The sequence below is a fragment of the Zea mays genome, chromosome 1 (assembly GCF_902167145.1).
Source record: "Zea mays cultivar B73 chromosome 1, Zm-B73-REFERENCE-NAM-5.0, whole genome shotgun sequence".
Taxonomy (NCBI): domain Eukaryota; kingdom Viridiplantae; phylum Streptophyta; class Magnoliopsida; order Poales; family Poaceae; genus Zea; species Zea mays.
In genome coordinates this window covers 213,816,419-213,827,341 of record NC_050096.1, presented here as the reverse complement: position 1 = coordinate 213,827,341, position 10,923 = coordinate 213,816,419, and the positions used below count along the sequence as shown (strand labels likewise).

The 10,923-nt window shown below is 44.7% G+C and overlaps 1 long non-coding RNA gene across 1 annotated transcript; it reads left to right on the top strand.

The window, feature by feature from the left end:
- The first annotated feature begins 6,015 nt into the window (after positions 1 to 6,015).
- On the top strand, positions 6,016 to 8,462 carry LOC103643240 (uncharacterized). Its single transcript, XR_560907.2, has 2 exons — positions 6,016 to 6,375; positions 8,273 to 8,462. It is a non-coding gene; the product is annotated as an uncharacterized lncRNA (long non-coding RNA).
- Positions 8,463 to 10,923: the final 2,461 nt, after the last annotated feature.

Here is a 10,923-nt window from a genome sequence, read left to right as displayed (position 1 = left end):
GGCAGCATCGGGTCTCCGCCTGAGCGGGGAGCAGAAGCGTACACGGTATGGTCCGGACACGTGTCGGCTCCGGACCCCTGCCTGGTCTTGATTAAGGTCTGGGTATTCTTTGTCCCAGAATCCCGGGACCCTGTTGTGAGTGGCCCGGACCCTACACAGAGAGGTCCGGAACCCATCCTAGGGGTCAGGTTCGCACCGGTGGAGGTCCTGGACCTTACCTGGAGGTCCGGTCCGTATATACAGGGGTCTGGCACTTTCCCATGGGGGTCCGAACCCACTGTTGATACCTTGGAGTATATCGCCTTCCCTGGCCACGTGGCGGCCCCAGAGCTATCCACGTGGTGGGGTCGGTCGCTGTTTACCACGTGACTAGAGATAGCCATGTGGGTATCGCGTCTTCATACTGCAGTAAGGGGTACCCCTGTTTCAGGGTACCGACAACTATCATCCCTATTGGTTTGAAAGTTAGCATTAGTATAACCATTTATAATGGGGTCTTCCTCACCTTTATAAACAAGGAACATGTCCTTAGTTTTCACAAGTACTTTATGATACTCTTTATAGCCACCTAATGAGCCTTAATAGGGTTAGATTGGTACCTACTCATAATGCTTAGAGCACAAGAAATACTTGAACATATACAAAGCATGGCATAAATGATGGATTTGACCACATAGGCATATGGAACTGTACTCGACCTTTTTCTCTCTTAGAGTAATACCATGTGATATTGGCAAGAAACCTTTCTTCGAATCCTGTAAATTAAACCATTTCAATACCTTGTAGATGTATATGCATTAGCTTAATCCAATTTTCATTTTTTATCAATCTTTCTAAGTCTCAATGCCCATAAGCTACCACTCTAAGATATTCATAGAACAGAAATTCTTAATGAAGATTTGTTAGCTTGTAACAAAGGAATATCATTTATGATCAATAATATGTCATCTATATAAAGGACCAAAAATACATGTGCACTCTCACTAGCATTTTTGTAAACACCATGCTCTTCTTCATTCTTGATGAAGCCAAATTATTACACTGTCACACCCAAATTTAAGGGATAAAGCCGGGTACGTCTCATATGTGCGCCAAAGAAGCACATCACATATAATGACAAAGTGTATAGAGATAAATGTCACAAATATCATTATTACATAGCGGAAGTCTTACAAAAATAAATGAGAACAATAAATTAAACTAAACATTATTTCTTGGTGCCATTAAGCTGACTGAGAGACGCCACCTAGATGAGCTCATACTCCTCGTTTTAAGGCTCTTCCTGGGCCACATGTTCTTCTCCTATGGGAGGGTTTATATATCGCAAGAGTGAGCTCACAAAAGATCATAGCTCAACAAGTTGTGGGGAATAATGTGCATGAACTCACCAAAGGTGGGAGCTCATGTGAAGTGTAAAGCTGATCAACAAATAAGGGTTAAAGCTGAGCATTGCTTTTAATAAGTTGATCAAGTTTTATTAGCAGTTACTAAATGTAAGTAGATACCAAACCAGAGTAATAATAGATCAAAATTAATACTAAACCACAATGCGATGCAAATGATAAATTGAATTTAATTCCATAAATTAATCATGCCAGAGTCTTGAGCTGCTCATGACCGAGAGCATGGCTAGTATACCAGTTTTACACTCTGCAGAGGTTGTACCCTTTACCCACAAGTCATGTTACCCATTTTCCGTGGGGTTGTATGGGCCCCATACACCTCTACCAAGGAAGCGAGGCAGTGAAACACCCCGAGGCCTTTACAAAGTTCCACTAGCTTCAGAAAACCCGATACAATTTTTAGGAAGCGCAATGCAGGAATCCCCAGTCTGACCGCCATCGCAGCAAAATCAACCCGAGAACCTCCCTACATGCTAACTCCCCTACTGCCCTTGCCCCTTTTGGGTAAGGTAGTCCTTCACTAGCTTTCCTAATTAGTCAGCCAAGGGCGTCCCATTCCACCCTTATGGTGGCACGTGTTTCTCAAGTTAAGCTCCATGTTCCAATTAACATAATAGTCTTATCATGAACAGAAATAGAACAATAATAATAAAGAATGACCATGTGTAATAGTTATCTCAACACCCAAAACCATATATAGCAATAGCAAAGACTACCCAAAAGTTTAGGGGTAAACAAGGTGTAAAGATGGTCAAACTAGGGTGACCTATTGGGCCCCATCAAAATTAAGCCAATGCTTGCCAAATAATTATAGAGAACATTATTGGGTAAATAAAAGTGGTCAAGGGCACAACTTGCCTTCAATGAGCTCCTGCTCAGCAACTTCTACCTGTTGAACACCTGGGTCCTCAATCACTTGCTCGTCTACTCGCCACAATACAAACAAACATGGTACAAGAGAAATTATTCATCACATCAAATAGAGGAATATAATGCATGATAATATTCTACGTATCGCAATGAGATCGTAGGAACAAGAATCACTAAATTCGAAGTTACAGATTTTAAGTTATGATTTTCCGAAGTCTTTATGTGTTTGGTACACAATTAACCAAGTGATTAATTTTACCCTAGGTTTTATGCTAAAACAGAGTTATCAGGTGATAGACAATATTAATACAAAATTATTTTAACTGGAATGGATTAAAAAGGAATTAAAATGATTTTTCTAGGAATTATACAACTTCTAGGATTATTTTAACACAAGGAAATCATTTTCTCTTTTAATTTCTCTGATTTTTCTATTTCCCTGGACTGCGCTCATGAATACCCGAGAGTTCAGGGCTTCACCTGTAAATTCAGGACCCTTCGATAATGATTCTAACACTACCGAGGAGTGCAGATAGATATCCCAAAAACATAGGGTCTCTTTTACAAAACGTTGATACCGAAGGGGTATCTAGAAACCCTGGCCGCTAGATCATGAGTGGACGGTCATGATTCGGTCGGCGGGGTTATGAATTGGTATACGCTCACCGATCATTGATGGGCAGATCTACGGATGAGATTCAATTATCTGAGATCCGATCGTGCCCCTTGGATTCAGATCTAACGCACGACACACCCGCAGCCGAACCGATACGGCGCGACTTGATCCTAGTCGTTCTCGTGTTAATCGGTGGTCAGACTTCGCCCCACTAATCTCCGCACAGCCAAGGCGGTGGCGCCGCCCGCACCCACGGCGGCTCATCGCCGGCGCGACCCATGACGGCGCCGAGAAGCCTCAAAACCCACATCTGAATCCTACTATTCAAGCCTGGTGCTAATGCGAACATATTAAGGGCGAATTTACCGTGGATTGTGCGGCGACGACCTCTGGTCATGGGTGACGGTGGAAAGCGTACTATGGCGAGCAATTAGAAGCTGCCCTGCTCACGATCCGGCCTCGGGAGGTTTCTATCGCAAGCAGCTTGCACCAGTGATCCTCTCTGCCCCAACAACAGCGTCCCGACAGTGCAGACCGCCCAAATCTGTCGTGGTGGCGCTCACCAATCTCCTACCCACCGATCTTCGAGGTTTCAATGCGTACGATCGCTAGATGTGAGCACGGAGGGAGGGGGTCGTGGGCGAGGTCCGCATTTATCATCCGAACGCCAGTCCCCCATGCCCACGCTTGCTAATACGTGGGACCGGCTGGTCAGTTGCAATCCATGAATGCACGCCCTCTCTCCCTCTAGAGTGTGGAGCCTACGTGTCATCCCTGACCTCCTGCTCGTGTTCATTGTTCAATAGTGAACACCCCCTGTGTCGATCTCACCCCTGCAAGGCCTGAATGTCGTCCTTGCGCACATCACCCGACAACGGATACAATGTTCATTCAATCTAGCCATTCCTCCCCCTCGCTCCTCCCTAGATTCCATTGGTGTTGTCTCCCTCCAATCTATGGCATGATCGTATAAATCCCAACCCCAGCATACTGTGGTCACCTCGCTTCAAGATCCTAGCCACCATAGCTCTCTCCCCTTGCCACTAGTGTTCACATTGCCATTCTAGAGCTTCATAGAACAAGTTCCACCATCACCAGAGCATCCTCGACCTACCTACCGTCATCACCAGCTTCGCCATAGGTCGAGGAGTCTCAAACAAGCTTCCACCGGAGCTCTATCGCCCTTTACGCCTTGGGCTATGGTGACCTGACTCCATCGTGCCCTCGCTTCTATCAACTAGAGTCCCTAGACGCATACCCAACTTCTATTCGGCATAAGGAGGTGCACTATCAGGTACTAAAACTCGCATACCCCTTCCGTTGTCCAAACCTACACGGAGTGCACTTGAATTGCTCACCAGAGTTCCCACGACCACCGGGAGTACTCCTCGTCGTCGTTTGTGCCCTCCCAGTCATCCCCTTGCTCCTAATTCATGCCCAAAGAGTTTGTCATGGTCTCTAATGTCTTGGCGGCAAACCTAAGCACCAGTAAAACCCCTAGTTGCCTGACGTAGCTAAAGCCAGTGAGCCACCATCATAAAGGCTAACACTGTCGTGCTCACACCGCCCAAACACTCGTGCATTTGATTCTAACCATCCACGTGTAATCCAACAATCGGTATACACCAATATCGGTCAGTGTCCGATCAGTGCCCATTGGCAACTCCATTTTTGCACAAGAGACCCTCAGTTTCATTCGAATCAACCCATGGTCCATCTATATTCTATTCATGGACTAGAAATATACATTTTAGACCTATTAGCTATAGTTAACCCTTGTAGCTTAAAATGAATTCAAATTCATGAGAAGTTCGTTTTTAATCTAAAATAAATGGTTTTGGTCTCAAATAAATTGTGAAAATGCATAAAATAATTCTAGGACTATTTTGAGCTATGTTTTATACTTGGTGTATTCTAGGCACTATATGGAAGAAAATGTAGAACCCCCTTGTACTGGAACTAGACTGGAGAGAGTTCTTTGGGCCAAAAATCATTCAAGAAACCAAAATATAGGTCCAGATGATCAGGGAAAAATCTGAGAACAGCACAATCAAGGCAGAAGAGTTATGCTGATACCCGAAGGAGGCAGTTGGGGTTTGAGGAAGGTGATCACGATTCACATGTACCTAAAAGTGTCACCAATCAGGGGTATGCGGAGATTCTAGGTTAAAGGAAAGTTGTCCCCACGTTTTATTGGACCCTTTTTTATCGTAATGTGAGTTGGACAAGTTACCAACCAGCTGGAATTACCTAACCACTTGGTAGATGTGCATGATGTGTTTCACATGTCACAATTAAAGAAATGCCTCAGAGTCCCAGAAGAGCAACTATCAATGGAAAAATTCAGTGTGCAGGGTGATTTGACAAATACAGAGTATCATATCAAGATCCTCAATACCCTAATCTGAGTCATGAGAAACAAGGTGATTAAATTGTGCAAGGTAAAATGGAGTCACCATGCTGAGGACGAAGCTACCTAGGAGCGAGAAGCTGAGTTGCAAGCAGAGTTTCCCACATTTTTCCTAGTTCGTCGTAATCTCGAGGTCGAGGTTATTTTTAGGGGAGTAGGATTTGTAACACATAAGTTCTAGTGAAATAAAAAGTATGGGTCATTGTTTAAATGTGATATGATTTTCTCATTTATCTACCTAGTTAGTCCCCATGTATAAGTAATTAACTTAACTAATAAATCCTAAATAAGAATAAAATTGTGCATACATATTGGATTCTTTTGGTTGGTGCATTTAACTAAATTTAGAATCTTGGCTTAGGTTTCAATTGGGAATTTTAAAGTGGAAAGAAAACCAGAAAAGAGAAAACAAAAATAGAAAAGAAAAAAAGGAAAGAGAAAACCCAAACCGGTGCATGGGCCAAAACCCTTCCCTGTAGCCCAATCCCTTTTTCTTTCTCCCTTGCACGTGGGTCGCCGATCGACCCACCTCCACCCCTCCTGCCAGCCCACATCTCTCCGATGCGCTGGGTCACTTGCGCGTGGGCCTGCTTGGTCACCAATGGCATCATGCATGACCTCACCCGGTGCCGCTGCCAGATGGGGCCTGCATGTCGATCTCACCACAAGGCCGTTGTGCATCTTCTTTGCCATGGGATCCAACCGCACAACAAACCACCGCTGCAATTCCCTGGAGCCAGATGAAGCAACAACCTCCCTATCACCTCGGCCTCTATTAGTGCACGCTATATAAATTCCCGAGTCTCGCTGGCGCTACCAAACCCTTCGTACGCCGCTTGTGTTCTGACCGCCACCATGAATCGTGCGAGAGAGAAACCCACCGCCGTTGACGATCACCTATGAAGACGCTCGGGGTCTAGGATTAAGCCTCAGGGCTTCATGGTGCCGTGAGGGAGTGGGTGTTTCCCCAATCGATGGGATCATCGACCAGACAGTCGGGAATCACACGTCAAAGTTCTAGAAAGCTGTTGAGGTGTGGACCATCGTGGACTGGGCGACAACCGTGTAGAAATCAGGTATGGCCTCCCCTACCATGTTCGCGTCGTCCCCGCAGTCATATCCACCGGTTTTGGTTTGGGCTTGGGGTGTGGGTAGCCGTGTATTGCTCACCAGAGATGGGTGGTTCTGCATGGCTATTTATTATTGTGGCCGGGTGTCAGGGCTCGATAATCGAAGTCATGTGTGGGTTGGTCCAAATCAGGGAGATGAGTGTGTCGGGTTGGGTCAATCGGTGCATTGTATGGGTGCCTGAGTGCTTGATCTGGGTGTCACCGGCGTGGTCGCCGCCTCAGCGAGCTCGGCGCCACTACCTGTGTAGCACGGACAAGTAACGATGATGCAGGGCCATCCAATCTGGCATGTGCATTTCAGATTAAAAGAAGAGGGTAGGAGTCAGGCGTTGAATGATGAGCATCCATGAATCTACGACTGGGAAAGCATATCGCTTCGGGTGGGTCCCTAGTTTAATGTGATCCATTTGATCCTGGTCCGAGGGCCGAGAATCGAGCGCATAGGAGTCAGTCAAACAATTTTGCATAAGAGTCCCTAAGTTCTGATAAAATCAACATGTCGTCCATGAGGGTTCAAGAAGTAATGCGGTTAGGTCCTGTTTTATGCGAAACAAACCCTAAACTTCTAGAAAATATTAGTTGCCATCTAAAGGTATTCCGGGAAATAATAAATGAATTCCAAAATTGATTTTAAGTATAAAAATAATTCATAGAACTTAGAAATTCCATAGTTAATTCATTTTAACTCCAATTTAGTGATTCTTGATCTAGCAGTTTTGTCTCAACATGTAGAATATTGTTGTCTAGATTGTTCTCATGCTTGGTGTGATGTTAATTTATGTCTATATATTGTTTGTATGTATTGCTGCGAGTATACAAGTAGGTGAACGAGGAACCCAAAGCTTAGTAGGTCAAAAACTCGAAGCAGAAGCTCGCAGTTGAGTGCAAGTTGTGTCCTTGATCACGTTCTTTTCCCTAATAATGATCTTGATAATCACTGTGGCATGCTTAGGTTAAATTGATAGGACCTAATAGGTTACATAGTTTTGTTTTCCCTACACCTTACATACAAATGAATTATTGGGTAGTCTTGCTATTGTTGTACCTAGTTTTGGGATTAATGCTATATATGAATTATGATCGTGCTTTATTATTATTGTCAATGGATTCTTTATTGATCATGATAAGATCATTTTTTAATTGGAACATGGAGCTTAACCTGATAAAACAGTGCTACCACGAGGATGGAATGAGACGCCCTTGACCAATTAATTAGTAAAGCTAGGGAGAGATTACCTTACCCGAAAATGGCAAGCAGGGAGTGAGTTGCTGTAGAGTATAGGGAGGTTCTCAGGTCGAACTATCTGTGATAGCTTTTCGGACGAGACATTCATATACTCCCTTCTTCCTGACACTGTAGCGGGTTTTCTCAAACTAGTGGAACTTTGGAAAGGCCTCATAGTGCTACCCTGCCTTATCTCCTCGGTACAGATGAACGGGATTTGAGACCACTTGGCAAATGGGTAACACACTTGTGGGTAAAGATCTGCAACCTCTGTAGAGTGTAAAACTGGTATATCAGTCGTCCTCACGGTCCTGAGCGGCTCAGGACTCTCGCATGAATAAATGATGGAATTAAAACTTAACATGTTATACATTGCATTGTGGGATTCTACTATTCATCTATGATCTATTATTTAATTGGTTTGGTATTTGCTTACACTTAGTAACTGCTAATAAAATTTTGACCAACCTTTTAAAAGCAATGCTCAGCCTTAACAACTTTCTTTAGGAAGCTTTACACTAGACATGAGCCTTCACCGTAAGAGAGCTCATTCACATCATTCCCCACACTTCCTAAGCGAGACGATATGGGAACTCACCCTTGCTAAAATTACACTAGGTGAAGAGCAGGTACCTACGACGAGTTTGATGAAATCTAGGCGTCGTCTTCCAGTTAACTATGGCAACGTGGAGATAGTTATCTAGTTCAATTTAAATTATTATCATTTATTTTGTAAGACATTCTCGTTATGTAATAAATATTATGATATTCATATTTATACACTAAGTCATTGTATGTGTGGATCTTATTCTGGCGCATATATGAGATGCATCTAAATTTGCCCTTAAATCCAGGTGTGACACAAGACAAATGATGGGAAGACACCATTTGAGTTCTGGTAGTGTAGGAAGCCTGCGATTCATCAAATAAAGACATTTGAATGTATTGTCTATGTCAAGGAAACAACACCACAACTCAAGAAACTAGATGACCAAGGCAGGAAGATGATCTTTGTGGTTATGAGAAGGGAATCAAAGCATATAGAACATATGATCCTATCACCAAGCGTGTCACAATGACACGTGATGTGGTGTTCAATGAGTCAGGGAAATGGGATTGGAGTGGTGAAGATCAAGCGAAGAGCAACATGGTGAATCACAGCGATGCTCCTTTAACCGTGGAGTATAGAGAAGTGTTTGTGCCTAAGATGGGGGACGAAGAAAGGGTATTAGATAGTGATGTCTTGGATGGTAGTCCAGTGGTGTCGGATGCAGGAGGGCATAATCACAATCCTCTGTTTGACTCTAGGGAAGATGAAGTGTCCCGATCCTTTGGGACTCAAATGTGATACAATTACTAGTCCCAGGAGGCTAGTAACCACATTCCTAACTTCAAATAGTACAGAGTTCAAATAAAAGTTATTACAATACCAGAGTACAAGCTCGAGAGAGCCAAAAATACAAAGCGCAGTAGGAGATAAACTAGCCCAAGCCACAGGCAGAACTGGGTGCTGACACAACCCCCTCAATCAAGCATAGCAGAAAAGAAGTCTTCAGCTGCTGAAAAACATAAATAAATCTGGGTGAATACACTAGGAATTCCGCATGCCCATCCCGCTCCTGTAAAGAGAAAGGGACCTATATCATACATGCTTTATATGGTGGAGTTGAAGTCACTCTTCTTTTTCTCAGAGAAAGGCAGTACTTTTAGGGTTTTTCCCAAAGAAATAGAAATAACACATTACTCAACCGCCAATGAGCTTCCTGCTCCCGTGGCATCTTTTTCATTTCCAAAGACACACTCACACACACATTTCCCTACTCACGGAGGTTGTAAAACACTAATTGTCATACCATACCAGACTCGTCCATTCCAGTGGACACGGACTATTCGAATAGGTTTGAACTCTGCGCAGAGGGGTACACTTTACCCACTAGTTCGGCTCTGCGATCTCATGGCCAATGAGATCCGAATCCGAATCTCTTTCTTTCCTCGCATGTCCTAACCTTAACGGTTATACCGGAAGGAGTCAGGCCATCGCCATGTCCAAACCGGACAAAACATTCCCCCTCCTAATCCTCCCGGTGCTCCCCAGCCTTCATAACCCTGGGGTTTGGACCGTACGAGTTCAGATTGAGTGACTACCCATACAGTCTCGAGTGGCTGTACTTATCATGAGTACAGGTAGTGAAGGATGACAAACCGGTCCTTATATGAGGGGACAATTCTTCTGCTCACACCTAAACAAGTTGAGCCATCACCTTAGGCCCTCCCCTAAACCAGGGAGTCCCTGATCATCCCACTCACAAGGTGATGGCGTGAATATCCTTCATCATACACTTTTTGAAAACATTGCTTAGTCAAAACACTACTCTTTTCCTATCCCACATTTTGTACTCGAAAGATGTTTGTTAATGTGGGTTATCTCTCTCTGCTCACAATGCAAATGTTCCATCCCTTAATCCTGGCTTAGGTAGTGGTAGAAAGAATAGGTAAATTATGCATCAAGGGAAGAATGGACTTGCCTCCGTCAAAGCTTTCCTGGCACAAAAGATTTATTTCGGAGGGGTCGGGTTCCTGCCCTTCTTCCGGAGCTATAAATTCCGGAGGATCGGATCCCTCTTCCGCTAGCAAACATAGATAAGGAACAATACATCAATCATGGTGACTTGGTGGGGTGTGCCAATTGTTAGACATTATTATTTTTGTGCCCTCTAATTTATTTAGACTATTTTTGGTGCATAGAATATCAATATATGAATATATATATATATATATATATGAAAATAGGGAAAAGAAATGGAAAAAGGAAAAAGAAAAGGAATTCTCAACTAGCTGGGCTGGGGGGGATTTTCGGCCCAGCCGGCCCACGGAGGAGTGGAGCGGCGCGGGCGGACGCCGTGGGTGCAGGCCCACGCGTCAGCGAGAGGAGGGGGTGACGGCGTGGAGCGAGCGACGAGGGGGGGCGAACCGATCGAGCTCGACCGCCGGTGAGGTCCGCGGCGGTTCTCCGCCGGGAGCATGGTTTTGCGACGGAGGAGTGGTGGTGAGGCACGGGCAGGGGTAGGGGATCATGGGGGTAGGGCCAATTTGGACGGAGGGTGCCTGGGGTGGCCGATCCACGGTGCGGTGGCGGGCGCTCGCGGCGGTGAGGTCACCGGCGAGGCTGCCGAGCGTAATAGGAGGTGGGGATGGGTGCATTGTGTTTGTGAGGGAATGGCGAAGCTCAAGAACTATATGAATTAGACTGGAACTTAGCAGAGGGAGAA